Genomic DNA, 16,401 nt, shown 5'->3' with positions numbered 1-16,401 from the left:
CTTGAGATAAAAAGATGGAATGTAAATGATTACCTGTTGTTACTTTTCTGTGACTCCAATGTAGAATATTTTTGGCCAGATTGGGGCCAAGATTAGTGAAGAAGTATTAAAAGCATTTGCAGTTTCCTGAGGATCACAAATAGAGACATCATCATCATCATCATCATCATCATCATCATCATCATCATTATCACCATCATCACCACCATCATCATCATCATCATCATCATCATCATCATCATCATCATCATCATCATCATCATCATCATCATCAATGAAGATGCTAGGGTAATTGAAAAACTGTTACCATTGTTTAAAATAGTGTTTATGTTTTCCCATGTCTTTTTGTTGTCATGCTTTGAGCTGTTTAATATGCATGTATAATGTTTTCTCTTTGCTATGCACATACTGTGATTGAGCTTATTTCGATATTTGGTGAAGGACTCTTTGTTAACTTGATTTGGTGACTTTAAGTCTTGTACAGTTAATTCTTACGTTTAATTGAGACAAGGAGTCCATTTGTAATCCAAGGTTGATCATTCTTTATAGCCTTTGCCGTACTCTATACAGTGGGATGCATTCTGAATAAGCCGGGCTAAACTATTATTGGAGGTATTAAATGCAGTGTTTGTGTCATTTGCCAGAAAAACTTCACTCCAATCAGTGCTAGATATACAGGAGGCAAAATGTCGGATATTATGTTCAGAATAATTGCGAGAGTAAATTGAAGCATAACCACAGCCACAGGTCGGGCAGTGAGGTTACTATGGAAATAGTTAGCTGGTTATAAAAATCAAAATTAAAGTCACTCATTTAAAAATAATGATCTCCAGCAGCAGAAATATCACTTAAAATATCATTATGTATGAAATAGGCTAGTAGTTGATGATAACATGCATTAAAAATGTATGGCTATGTAAGAAAAGTAGTTTGTGATAACATGGATTAGCAATGTATCATTGTGTATAAGATAGGTTAGTAGTTTATGATAACATGGATTACAAATGTATGGTATGTAAGATAAGTAAGTAGTTTATGATAACATGGATTAAAAATGTATTGTTATGTAAACATAGGTAAGTAGTTTATGATAACATGGATTAAGAGTGTATGGTTATGTAAAAATAGGTAAGTAGTTTATGATAACATAGATTAGTAATGTATGATTATGTTAGATAAGTAGGTAGTTTATGATAACATGGATTAGGAATGTATCATTATGTAAGATAGGTAAGTATTTTATTATGAGTAGGAATGTATCATTATGTAAGATAGGTAAGTAGTTTATGGTTACATGTATATGATAATGGTGATTATGTAAGATAGGTAACCAGTTCATGATTACCTCAGTGTGTTGATGATTACTCGGAAGGGAGGTAAACAGTTTATGATTACATCAGTTGGATAATGATGATGTGAAGTTGGTAAAATTATTACATCGGTTGGGTTATGTAAAGGATATCAGACTAGTGCTAATATATTTCTTTCTTTAGAATGAGTATTTGTCATATTGTTTCATGCTGGTTTAATGGTCACATTTACAGCGTTGTGTATCTTGCACTATATTATACAGAGCCCATCAGACTGTTGTCTCTACACAGCCCGGGCTTTAGAGCAGTTGATTGCACTGCGCAGCATGTTTCATTCAAGATATTATAATCTTCACGTGTATATATGTATTTATCTATGTGTTGCTTAGTACAAGATTCATTTAATAAATGTAGCATGACAATTATCAATACTACTTCTGTCCATGTTCTCTGGTCACTTAGTGTTCCGTCCATTTTCAGGAAGTCATAATCAGGGGCAGACTGACCCATGACCTACACCCTTGGGCAAAAACTGTCATCACGCCAGCGTTGTAAAAAGCAATGCTCAAGTCACTAAACTTTCAGGTATATAGAACTAACACAGTGATTTGAGTCACTGAACTGGTGCCAGGAAAATCTCTGATAATTGCTTGTCCTTAGGAAAGAGGTTTCTCACTACCACTCTCTTGTATGCCCACTCGCCCAGAACCATAGCCAGAAATAAACAGGTGATGTGCAATCCTCCTCCACTCCTTCCCCTGAGTCCCTGATTCCCACCAGTGGTACCGCAGGGCATGATCTAGCCTTATGCAGCAATAGAAATTCCCCTCCCCTTCCCCCACTCTCTGCAACAGTCCCACTAGTGGTACCGCAAGGCACGATCTAGCCTGATGCAGCAATAGGAATCCCCCTCTCCCCCTCCCTGCCACAGTCCAAACAGTGGTGCCGCAGAACACGATCTGGCCTGATGCAGCAATAGAAATTCCCCTCCCCCTCCCCCCTCCCTGCCACAGTCCAACCAGTGGTGCCGCAGAACACGATCTAGCCTGATGCAGCAATAGAAATTCCCCTCCCCATCCCCCACTCCCTGCCACAGTCCCATCAGTTGGGGGCTATATACTCCCCTGAAAATAATTGTTGTTTTCATTAGAGGGCTTAGATACAAAATCATGATATAATTGTAACTACATTTCTGTTGTACAACTTTTCCTTTTTTAGTGCATGCTGTTAATACTAAAGCCATTTGGAAGAAAATCTGAAAAAATACATGTACCAAATTCATCACTTTTTTCTCATTAATTAATTATTTGTTTTAATCAAATTTGGAAATTTCTTTGTACACATACAAACTTCAAACAATGAAAACGTGGCAAGTATAGGAAAGTTAATTACCCCCTGTAGAGATTCTAAGTACCTGGTGTGTCCTAGGTACATTACATGGTGCAAAAGAACAATCTTACATCAAATATTATTAGATATGTATTCATATTAACACTGGAGGTATAAATTGTAGATGTTGTTGATGGTTGTAACAAAGTCTTATCCTTAACACCAACTAATACTCTCCTGGACATATTGACAAAATTCTTCATCCAATTTGAAACTTAGCATGTGCTGTTTGGAAACCTTAAACCTTCAAATTTTTACGAGTAAATACAAGATATTTCTTGAGATATATTTATATAAAACACTAATGACCAACAAAATAAAATAAAATAAATAAAACTTAACAATTCATGCTGGTGCTTTTTTTTGTGAAGGAGAAAATGTTTTGTTTCAAACACAGTGGGCTTTGAGAGAAATTGCTACCACATGGCATCAACTTCTGTACTAGGTCACTGTGAGGTCAACCTAATTAGCATGGACCATACCAAATATGCATGGACCATACCAAAATCCAGATGAGGTTGTGCAACATTGCTATGTTTTGAATGGCTTTGGCCACTACATCTCTCCTAAAGTGGGAACAAATTATTCCATTCAAAAGTGAATCGAAATTCAGGAGTGGATTGAAAGCACTACTGTTAAGTACTCACAGCCATAAAGAGCCATGTGGTCTAGTAGTTACAGGCACCAAAGAACCAAAAGTTGAAAGTAAAAGTGGCCAAAAGAGCTGTTGCCACTGTAAATATACATTCTGCAGGTTTGATAAATGCACTTCTCATGTACATAGAGAGAGATGTTGACAGTTAACCATAAAAGCTTGCATCTATGAAGTAATAGATTCAAGGCCTTCATCGATGACCCTAAATTACACTACCTCTCATCTCATGGAGATTATAAATTATGTTAAACCAACTCATACTGGAAGGTAAGCGCCATTCTTATCGCTAATTTTGTCCATATTAAGAGTGATTTGACCAAGCGCAATTACGTTTGAGAATTTCGGAGATGTACCTGTACTGTACTGTTGAAATGGTGGTTGATTATTAAGGCATCTTACATTTAGACCAAGTAGAGTGGAAAACATTGCTCTTCAACCTGATGAAATATAATAGATATAAATTTGCAAAAGAGGATATTACAGTCCTTCTTGAATGATCTAATTGATGAATGACAAAACAACATTGAGGTCAGAGAAAACAACTTTGAGGTCAGAGAAAACAACTCTGAGGTCAGAAAAAAAACCGTGAGGTCGGACAAAAACAAGAAATCAACTCATTGAATAGCTATTAACTCACGCACTGACTGAACACCATTTTTGAAAAGCGACATATGAAAACATCACAGAGTACTGTGAAGGGCTGACCTTCCTATGGTTGTTACTGGAAACGAATCAATACCCTATCATCAAAGGTAACATAATTAAAGCCACAGAGCACTGGCAGGCCACCACCCTTCACAAAGAGTAGTCAAGCAAGAAGGGTTCATTAGGAGTCTCAATTAAACAGTAGTAAAACATGTTTTAGACGTGCACCGTTGATGAAGAACAGTGCATTAAGGATATATTAGTGGTCAAACATCATTTGAAAATGCATCGTTGAGTAGACCATCGTCTATGTAGTTGATGTAGACCATCTTTTAGACATGCACCGTTGATGTAGACTAACTGTGCATTAAGGATTCATTAGGTGACTCCATTAATTAGTACAGTAGTCAAACATCTTTTAGACATGCACCTTTGATGTAGACCAACTGTGCATTAAGGATTCATTAGGTGACTCCATTAATTAGTAGTCAAACATCTTTTAGACATGCACCGTTGATGTAGACCAACTGTGCATTGAGGATTCATTAGGTGGCTATAATTAATTAGTGGTCAAACATCATTTAGAAATGCATCAGGAAAAGTGCCAAAAAACAGCGGGAGAACATCTTTCTTGACCTGTTATCAATCATTATGTATTTTTTGTGGCTTCCATGTTGAAGAGCACAAATGGAAGTACATGTTGTGGTAGAATTTGGTCATTTGAGGCAATTTTAGACCCCTTTAGGTCTCCCAGGAGCAGCGTAGGAAAATTGTTTACTACGGAGTGAAGAGGTTTGTTTACAAGTGACAAAAACTTCGGGCTGGGATGGCAAAAATGGCAAAAATGTACATGGTCATGATACAGTAAATTGAAAGTAAATTGCCATGAAAAGCCAACTTGTCAGCTATCTGGTGATGGGTATCGTTTAGCTAGTGAAATCTTCTATCAAACTTCTATTCGCTCCAAATCATTTTCCCAATAAAGACCTTGATTTTCATTCTTGGACATTACTACACGAAGAATGACGCTAAAAATGGTTACAAAATGAAAACATCTCGCCCAAATACCGATATCCCAAGCAGGATCTAAAAATTTGAGGTAGACTGGAGTGATATTGCGTTTTTAACCAATGCACCAGTTGATCATTATATTTTCTCCTTCCCAGTAATTGTGAAGCCCTGAATCCTATCAAAACTATTTCATCGTGCCCTCTCACCCTACCTTTAACATCCTTCTTCAATAACGCATATTCTTCAAGTAAAAAAAGTAAAACCCCCTAGGAAGAGCGGGGCAGCAAAGCGGTAGAGTTGGTCATATTCCTCGGAAGAATGTTGGTTTTTTTATCCTGCATGGGTCAAATGGGAGGATTGAAATATCCAGTTTTGATCTCCAAAATTTTATTGTGTTCTGTTATTCTATTTTAAGCTATTTGCTTTTAATCGTGGATCTTTCGTTGCAAGCATAAGGGGCGGAAACATGGTACTGCCTACTCACAAATATTAAAAGCAGTGACAGTTTTCTTACTTAATTTAGATCGAAGGGGCTTTCCCATATGTATGCACATTTACATGTAATTACCTTTTCTACCTGATACATGCAAAACTAAGATTTTCACATATACTAATACGTTTTCAGTTAATAAGTGAAACGATAATCTGGTGAGGAGTTCATCAGAGGTATAGCTTAAAATATAGCTTTAGTTCATCAAAGAAATTCGTTAATAAAAAAAAGTGTTTTACATAGTAAAGATGCAAAAAATATGATTTCATGAATAATATTAGTATATGAATATTCACGACTGTGTCATGGAACTTCTACGTCATTCACTACTGTTCGTTCGAACCTAACGAACGCTTTGATGTATGGCTTTTGCGTACGGACGGTTTGTCGTGTTAACTATACCGTTACCGAATTGTCCCAACTGGGTGTGGATCTCAGTCAGCGTATGCATGTGCTAATATTGGATGCATGTGTGAATATAGCATATCATTCTTATTTACTGTCAAACTTATACTTAGGCTAACGGTCGCTAGTGGCTACTACTTAATTCAATATATTTACTGTTAACTTGAAATTAAATTGTGTTGAACGCTGGAACAAATGCAAGATATACCTTGCGCAAGAGGGAGCTTGAAGACGAGTTAGGTGGTCATGCATATCCTGCTGGTGCTCACAGTACTTAAGTAACTTGATATAAAACACATTCACGTATTGCAAAAGATATTCTACATACATACCATGTACTTCACTAGACTGTATATACAGAATTGGTGTATTTCCAGCCTTATAGCAAGCAAGGAGCGTAAATGACATTTACATAAACTTTACACGACTGTGCAGGTCGTTGGTATTGTTTCCTAAAAGTGGGCCAACAAACTTACAAGATGTTTTTGTGTCGTTTCTTAAGTCACCTATATCTGCAAAGCTAGATTGCTTTATAACTTACAAACTATAGTGACCCAAATATTAATAGTATTTAAGTAAGTAAAGAATGGCACCATCACACAATGGTGTTTAACGTAAAGCCAGGTATTACATTTTCTATTCCTAGTGATGCTTAAATGTTAGAGGTCGACGTGCCATATGTTATTTTTAGATTTGACGCACTTATTGCGCAGGACCGGTTGAACCCTCAATTTTATATCGGGTTGAATTCATGCAAAATTTACTTGGCCGACAATATAGTTCCAAGATGTAATGTAATGTGTAATGTTATTCTTCCAACATTTTAAGTTATAGATTCATTTTCGTCTTTCATAGGCCATGCCTAAATCAATGTTAATAGTATCAATTCTATCTCTTCCCCATTATTTTCAATGCTGCTTCAATTCCCATTGCTTCATTAACTGTAGGTAATATTTAAGTTTCACTATTCGTATTTTTAAATGTAATTATCACGTGCAAAGTTTCTTTTTTATCACATGTATCATGCATGCACCCACTTCGAACTGCGTGCAACCCGTTGTGACCCTGCTGATTAACGGTCAGCTTTTCGCTTTCGTAAATGAGGGCCGTCAATCACTTAACATTTATTGTATATACGACAAACCTTGCAAGCACTTGTGTTAAAGGACTTTTTTATTGTTCAAATTTTATCATGCCTATGAAATTGACTATGTTAATGAGTTACTAATAACAGCGTATAGTCTAACTTGTTATAACCAAAAGTTAGCTAGATTGAGCTGTCCACGCAAAACATGAACAAGGAAGTAGAATACAAAGTGTCCATAGTTTGGATTGGATTAATTAGTACATTGAGTAAAGCTGACTCTTAAACTGTTAACCTGTTAATGGAATGAACCTCAACAGGATTAATGGAAACATGATCAGGTATTTTGCAACGGACTAGTGTAAATGGAATTTGATTTTGATTCGGATATTTTTAGTTAACTTGTGGAAGATTTGATGTGAAGCCTGAAACTCGAAAATCTACAGTAACCGCAGACACGTACATATTTGCATAATGACAATGAAACTGGCATCAATGAGTTTGGACAAATTGAGGAAAAGGCAGTGACAGTTTGTGTTATTAGTTTGATACATTGACAATTTATTTACTTCGGATTGATTCACTGTGAATGATGCGGAATCTGCTGCAATATCGAACAACAAACATTCTTCTTCTTTAACACCGACTTTTCAAAATATATGGAAAACATTTTCAATGAACTGATTCCAATAATATTTTAAAGTAACCTTTCTAACAGTCAAAGTTATCTCTAACAGTAGCAGTTTAACATTAATAAAGTGGACTATTACTAATAAAGGTAAAGTGAAATGTCAAATATAATTTTCTATCGAAGGTTATGCAAGGTGGTGTTTTTCATGCACCTGTTTTTGGTATGCCGTTGTCATGCAAACTCATCGCTAACATTTAAAAGTGGTTCTAAATACAATGTGATGGAAGGTGATGATGTTGAATTGATCTGTCGTGGTGTTTCACAAGTGATGATATTTCTGGATTTGGATGAAGATAAAGTGATAGTAAACCAAGGGATATTGGAAAGTGACCCTGCAAAATACAAATATCAAAACTGGACCAACGCAAGCAGTAATACAACTTGGGTGAATCATTCATTACTTGTAAGGAATATTTTAAGAAATGAAGCTGGTTCATATAATTGTTTACAACCTGAACCATTTAGCAGCATGTCTCTTGAATTGATCGTCAATAACAGACCAACCAAACCCGTTTGCGATTCACATGGTTTCCAGAATTTCATTTCGTTTGCAGATGATGTCATCAACGAGACAGTTGTTCTCCAGTGTAGCGTTGAAGATATTGGCAAACCCAAATCCAGATTATCGTTCATAAGTAACCATAACTCGTCAGCAAAAGAGTTAAATTTAACACATTCGGATAACAATCCGATATCCATCTCTTTCGTCCCGTCTGTGCATATGAATCAAACCGAGATATCTTGTGTTGTTCGTCAGGATAATGCGAACTTTTCTAATTCTTTTAAAGAATCCTGTTCATTTCCAACAATAACATTTCTGGACAAGTTAGAGGTAACGGTATCACCCGAGATTTATTATATGGGCCATACAGATAACGTTACATTCATATGTTTAAGTAATGTAGGAACTCTATCACATGTAACGTGGACAATATATTCTGAAATTCCAGCTGGCATTCTGCACATAATTAAACATAATCAACTAACATTCCATAGTAGTTTGAATGTATCAGATAATGTCAACATATTCATACGAATTGAGTGTTCAGGGTTTTTTAGAGAACGTTCATCCAAAGCAGATGCTCGTCTATATATTGCCCATGAAGCAGACAACAACCATGGCTTTCATTTAATATTTCTTTTGATTATTATCGTGTTTCCTTCATCTGTGCTTGTAATATTCCTTTTTGCATCGTTAGTATACTTCTTTGTGGTGAGGAATCAGAGGAACCAGCAACTCGCAGTCGGTTATAAAAAAGAACCAGTAGTTGCAATTAATTTAAATAAGAACGAAAACGAGGCTGCTCTGTTTCGTGCACGAGGCGACGTGAATCAAATGCTGACGTCTGCATGTTCGTCAACTATTTTCGTAGAAGGAAACGCTCAAGTAAATCCAAGCGATCTGATTGGTTATGAAACGATGTCAAATGATTGCGCCAGTTGTTGTCAAACCTATTCCACAACTATTCATGAAAGGGATGATCAAACGATGCCAAACGAGTGCACCAGTTGTTGTCAAACCTATTCCACAACTATTTATGAAAGGGATGATCAAACGATGCCAAATGAGTGCACCAAATGTTGTCAAACCTATTCCAGAACTATTTATGAAAGGGATAATAAAACGATGCCAAAGGATTGCGCCAGTTGTTGTCAAACCTATTCCACAACTATTTATAAAAGGGATAATAAAACGATGCCAAATGATTGCGCCAGTTGTTGTCAAACCTATTCCACAACTATTTATGAAAGGGATGATCAAACGATGCCAAATGAGTGCACCAAATGTTGTCAAACCTATTCCCGAACAATTTATGAAATGAAGACTCCAGTAACAAGGGAACATTTTTGCATAGCGGATACAAGGAAAGCAAGCAAAAAGTCAGTAAATAAGGCACAAGAAAAAGGAAAACTACAACATTTGAATAAGATAGATGAATGCAATGAAGATTCGAATGAGGTGCATAATGAAATGTATCAAATTATGAGATGACGTTAATCTCGAAGATGATGGTGATGGAGCAGAATTTTACGACAGTATAGGTGATGTAGGAAAAGTGCTACACAGTCACGTACCTGCACTGAAATATCTTCTTTTTTTTCTCACAATCATATCGCTATTTTACATTGGGTGTTAATATGTGTTAAACTGATTTAACAAATTGAAACTTTTGGACTCATGGCTACGTTCTTTCAAGTATTGTTGCTTTCTTCTCTCCATCCCTTGTCTACTAATCCCCTTACATCTATCTCTTTGTGAACACCATGCTCATTAACCTACATGTCTGTATTCTGTGCGTGTTTTTGTTCCTTCTGTCACTGTTACTTGTCATTTAGCCTTTGAATAAGGTCCTGCTAGGATCGAAACGTCAGGCCAACTTACTTTTACACAAGTATTATTTCTGACAACTAATCATTTTTTTTCTGACCAAAGTTTGATTTGCTTCTTTACTTTTGTTATGTAACTTATATAGCTTCAAACAATAGACATGCATGTAGCACGTTTTCATTTAAAATAAAACGAAAATTTATGACGGCAAACCGTATAGCCAGCCCATGTATAAATTGCGTACGAAAGAACAAATGTTGAGGAATGCAGAATAAGTTTTGCACATTTCAATTTTTTCAGCGGGCTTTCCGATAACATTTTCACTCGACCAATTTAGGATTCTCAATGAGGAAAAAAGGAATAATTCCTGTCGCTGGCGGTCAGTTATGTCGTATTGTTTGTAATTGAACAAGTACACTTTCTTTACTCTGTAATCGCCTAATTTACCCCTTTTTATACCTTTCATACATTTCACTTAACGTTCATCTATTACTATATCGGTCTAGAAAACATAGCCTTTTTAAGTTGCAGACAAATCGGTATTGAATATGTGGACAAATTGTGATAGCATTTGGGAATTAAAAGCTGTCTTCTTTCATCCTATTTGCTTATTACTCTACATGTACGCATTGGTTTGTTAACAGGAAAGGGATCGCACCTTCTATCGTCAAATTTGACTGTGTGGTCGTATTGTTGATTTCACCTTTGACACATTCTGTTTTCGATTAGACAAACCTTAGCCTGTACGTCTGTAATAACGAATGATGGCGGATGCTTTGTGTGTAAAATGTGACTACACGTTTAATTAATGTTCATATTTTCATTTTCATTTGATAATTTTCATAACATATGAAGATTAGAACAGAATACTTAAAGTAGCTTGCGTATAGGGCGAGATTATACATAAAACAAAATGCAAATGACATTTTCAAAATGACAATTTCCTTTATATAAAAATCTTTCATGTACCGTAATCCAATAATAATGACGGCCCCATGCATCTCCTGCGTTTGGCCGAAACATTGATATTTCAAATTGTCACAATTTGTATCATAAGTGCATTTGCAGCAATAAAGTGTGATACTCAAATTGTTTGTTCATCATGGTTTCTCTTTATTGTTCTGATCATAGATTGGAAAGGGCTCCAACTTTGTGTTTGATGGCAATCCGATTGTGAAGTTACCGATACTATACCATTGTCTGTAGTATTCATAGTTTGTTAATCAATTAAGGGGAAAATTGGATGAAGTGCATCTGAATGACATGACACCTGTTAGGTTCAGTCTTTTGACAAAATAAATCACACTATGTCAATCGCAATAAACAGTATATATGCGATTTGAATGCAAATTTCACTAGGAAGCTTAGAACCATATGTTCCTCTTCCATCAGCCAAATTTAACTTTTTTCACAGGCTATCATTTTTATTCAAATGAAATTTGCAGATCATGTAAAAGGAGTTAACTTTGTACAACTAGCCTGAACTTTGTCAGTATACCTAAAAGCAAATCAAAAACCGGTGCTGTGGCCGAGTGGATAAAGGCGGTGGCATTTGAAGCAATGAGGCTTAGCAATCGGAATGTTCGGGTTTAGATCTGCGGCTGGTTCATAGTACGGTGGGTTTGTCATCCAAGAGAAATCTACGGTGTGCTAAATCGAAAAGATTCCAAATTTTGAGTTAAAATTTTGAATTGGAAACCACCCGACGTGAAAGCTGTAATCCATAAGCCCTTGCGGGCTTCTCCCACAGTCGTGGTCGCTTAAGCGTCGTAGAAATAACTACCTGATTAAAATACAAAAGTTTGTAAATAACGTGTCTACACTTTTATGAACCGTCAACCTTAGATACTCAAATTTAACGAAATACTTAGACAACGCCCTCATTAAGATGACTTTAAATATAAGGCCAGTGGCTGATGGTTTATTACGTGTTTAATACAGATTGGAAGTATAAAACTAACTATCTATCGATGTCAAATTATGATGTCACCATTACAACGACGAACTATGTGTTTTACTCAATCTTATTTTTAATTCAGGAAAAATGTCACATTTTTAATTGTCTGTGGTACTCTTTCTTGTTGCTGATGAATGGCATTGGACCATCAACGAAATTGTTCAAATTAAAAATTACGATTGTAACAAAGACTATATCTTGCATCTTATACAACACTTACCTATCCAGAAGTAACATGAAATCACGAATAAAACATTTTTTTCAATTATTTTCTGTTGTTGCTCGATATCAGAAAAAGAAGGGAAACCAGCAAATATAATATGCAAAAGCCGACCTGCATGTTGGGATTAACAATCTTAAAAATTAATATTCAATGTTGAATGGTGCCAAATCTACGAGACAAATTATTGAAATTACAAAAGATAAGATATGAACGATACATGCATTTTCACGAAGGAAACACCATTCTTGTACACATTAGTGCTATAAAGATGAGTCTATTAACAAAAGTACAAATTGTGTGGCAAGAAGGTAAATTCAGTATACTCTAACTTGACGGTAATTTATGTCTTTACTTAAGTCCCGTTTCCTTTACCAATAAATAGGGAGTCATGTTTTCTCAATTTAATAATTCCTACTTAAAAGATATGTATACTTTGAACTTTTGAAATGGCTACATAAAAGTGTGAGTACATGGAGACGTTGGGGAAGGATAGGTCGTTTTGGTGTCATACGGTATGCTGTCAAACAGTCACTCACAAAGCAAATCTTTGAGTCAACTCGTATAATTGCTTCGACGCTTTTCCATGATAAACCCCTCCCACCCCACTTATCTCCAGCCAACCCCCCAGATGTATAGCTAAGCATATCGACTGGTCAAATTGATAACAACAAAATATATTAGTAATTTCTATTCGCTTTTTACAGGTCATTGCTAGCGGAAAGGGTCTGTGACAGGAAGTTTTTTTAATTAATTATTGTCTGATAAGCCAGCATCACTTTGAAGAAAGAGAATAAATGAAGAATGTTATCGTTTAATAAATTGCCATTCTATTTGAATAAATATTTGTTGCGATTTTGTAAGTTGCTGGCTAAAAGCAAGTAAAAAAAAACAACTTTGAAATAATAGGCCTACCAATAACAAAGACTGTTATCTACCTATGAGAGATAGATGACTGTCTTGAACAATGTCCCTACAGTAAAGATAATATCTATTTCACTTTGGAGAAATGACACATTTAATGTTCCTACAAAAACAAAGCCGAAGAAAATATCGGCATAGCGCCACCAATTCCTTGTAGAAATATTTGCAAAATGGGTATGGTGCACATGTGCGTGTATATACGTGTATTGTGTATAGGTGTAGGCCTACTGTTTATGTATTGCATATAGCCTGGAGGAAGGTGAGCCCCCAGTTCTTATGCCGATCCTTATATCTCCGTCATTTTTAAACCAATTTCCACAATTTCAGCCTCCAATGATAGGAACTATGTTAGATAATACTATTTAAATTAACATAAAATACACCAAAAACAAAAAAAGTTTATTACTATTGGTAGTATGTTTGCCAAAATAAGAGTCCAGCTTGCAACATTTGCATATAAAGCATGGAATGGATTGCTACCCGAGGCTTTTAAAGATTTTATATATAGTAATAGACTAATCCACAACCATCAAACACGCCATTGTAATAACGCCCATGTTTTATCCCAACGAAGTACTTTAAGTTCTTTTAACCCTCGTATTCGTGCTATAAAAACGTGGAATAATCTCCAGGATAATGTTAAGAATAAGCCTTCTTACTCTGTATTCAAAAGGAATCTCCAAACTGTAATTATTTCTCACTATTGATGGATTTATTCTTGTGTGTGTTTGCGATTAAGATCATTATAAAGATTGTTAGGATTGCTTATTAGCATTATTAACTTCAAGTAGAGTCAATTCGATTATTTCATCATTGTAGATGCTACTATTAACTTTTCATTTTCTATTCTTAAGTTTTTCTTTCTTTTTTTCTTTTTGGGGAGTCTTCCTACTTTGTTAAGCCTTACAGACTTTATATGAGACTTCCCGTCACACTGTAAATTGTGATGAAACAAATAAATATACAAATAAAATATACAAATAAGCTTTGTGGACCTAATTGGCATACATGTTCTGATGACAATCCTTATATCTCCGTCATTTGTGAACCAATTCCCACAATTTTAGCCTCAAATGATAGGAAATATTTTAGATAATACTATTTTAACATAAAATACACCAAACACAAAAAGTTAATTACTATTGGTAGTATGTTTGCCAAAATAAGCTATTTGGGGACCTCATTTGCATAATCAGCCCAAAATTAGTGAAACTTATCCGATATGAAATCAACAGTTGTTACCCTTTTAATTGATGAAATGGTTCTTGTACAAAATATTCCTCTGATTTGATGTAAATTGATACCCTAACAGGGTCGTCGGAGCCGGTACCAATATTCACGGCGCAAAAAAGAAAGAAAGTAGGACAAAGAAAAAAAAAGGCAAAAAACTAAAGAACCAAAATTAAACAAGCAAGTATAGCTAAATGCGACTACTCTGGCATGGCAGGGGTCTTGTTTTCAAGCTCGGGAAGTGCCATTTCCTGCAATCTGGGAGGCATTTTTCAAAATATTCTCCATTAAGCTACGCGCCAACCGTGGTGGCTTGTAGCGTAGATTGACCTTCCAAACGACCCCCCGATAATTATGATAGATGGCCCACTCTGATCTGCCGTACCAATCCCAAATAACTTCCGACGCCCCTGCCCAAGAAAAATCACTTTCTGCTGAAACTAAACCATAGGTCACGCTGCAAGACTGTAGAGTTAATTATACGAATGACCGTACAGAGCTTGTAATAGGCATAGACCAGATGGGAAATGTAGACCCTATTTCATACTTTTTCATACTGCTCAATCACGTATTTCTGTAATCAGTGCTAAAGACATGTGATGTATGTATAAACATGTACATGTAGTGTACATGTTGTATAGTTATATGTAACAGAACAGAATGCATTCGGAATTTCATATCACAAATGATCGTCCTTCTTCACATTCAGAAATCCTTCTAGAAATTTTCTAGATAAATTCCGATGATTTCTGTCTTTAAAATCTTTTACAAACGAAGTTGGTTTGGTTCGAGTAACGTTTTCAGATTGTGGCGCCCTCTAAGAATAATTATAAAAGTGGGTGTAGGCTAACATTATCCATATCAACGGCCACTAAGTGAATGTTGCTCAGGTTTTTAGCGCAGTACTGTGGTCATCGACTTTATTTCTTAGCCATCACGGATTGACTAGATTTTACCGTATGGTAGTAATAAATAAATATTGTGTAGAAGGATCCCTCTTGACTCTCTTTACCAATAAATATTCTTACCAAGGGTCCCCATTTGCCTCTACCAGAGGGTATATAGGCACAATCAAAATTCGTAGGCCCATGCCTACTGGCCCACCTGCCCCCCTCCCTCTGCTCTGGCCTATACGCCACAGCTGGCGCTGATGATCATTATTATACATAAACCCATTGTCTGTTATCTAGGGCTAGACCCAAAAGCCGTTGTTATGTCGGAGAACTATTGTGTCCAACTTTTGTATGCGCTGTTGACATTTATTACGTACAGATAATGTGTTTTAGGGTGAGCTATATACGCCAGAGATGCTCTTACTTCGTATATGTACTGTGTAGTAAAATGTGTAGTTGTACGTTATACATACGTTGTGTTGGATGACCATTATTACATATTATACAACACCTAATTATATTCCGGCCATTTGATTGGTCAATTGCTCGTCGATTGCATGCAATATCCGCTCTATTGCACTCTATGAAATAGAACCATGTGTTATACTTTTTTGATAGCACTTTTTTCAATGGTAAGAGAGCAGAGAAACCTGTCTGTTCAAAACAATCTGTTGCATGAGTGCATTTTACATCCAATAATATCCAAATTTGAAGGTGTTGTATAAAACAAATAATAAATGGTTTCCATTCGTGCAATAGTGCAAATATTTCATTCGTTTGAAAGATGTAATTAGTTCCATTCAACTCGGCTGCTCCTCGTTGAATGGAACATTCCATCTTTCAACTCATGAAATATTAGCACTATTGCATTCATAACCATTTATTATTTGTATACTACATTAACTAAAAAAGGGCTACACCCAACAGCTAGAAGTAATTGTTACATTGCAGATCCACTGGGTTGAGCTTTTCATTCAGGCGCGTAGCCAACGGGGGGGCGAAGGGGGAAACCGCCCCCCCCCCCCCCCTTGAGCATTGAAAAAAAATAATAATGTTTTTATGATATCGCTAGTATTTTCAAAAGAGAAAATGCTAAGATGCAACTTACAAGGCATGGGAAGTGCCATTTCCAGCGATCTGGGAGGCATTTTCAGCCAAAATTTTCTTG

This window comes from Apostichopus japonicus, chromosome 11 (genome assembly GCF_037975245.1).
Source record: "Apostichopus japonicus isolate 1M-3 chromosome 11, ASM3797524v1, whole genome shotgun sequence".
Classification (NCBI taxonomy): domain Eukaryota; kingdom Metazoa; phylum Echinodermata; class Holothuroidea; order Aspidochirotida; family Stichopodidae; genus Apostichopus; species Apostichopus japonicus.
This window is presented reverse-complemented; position numbering follows the sequence as displayed.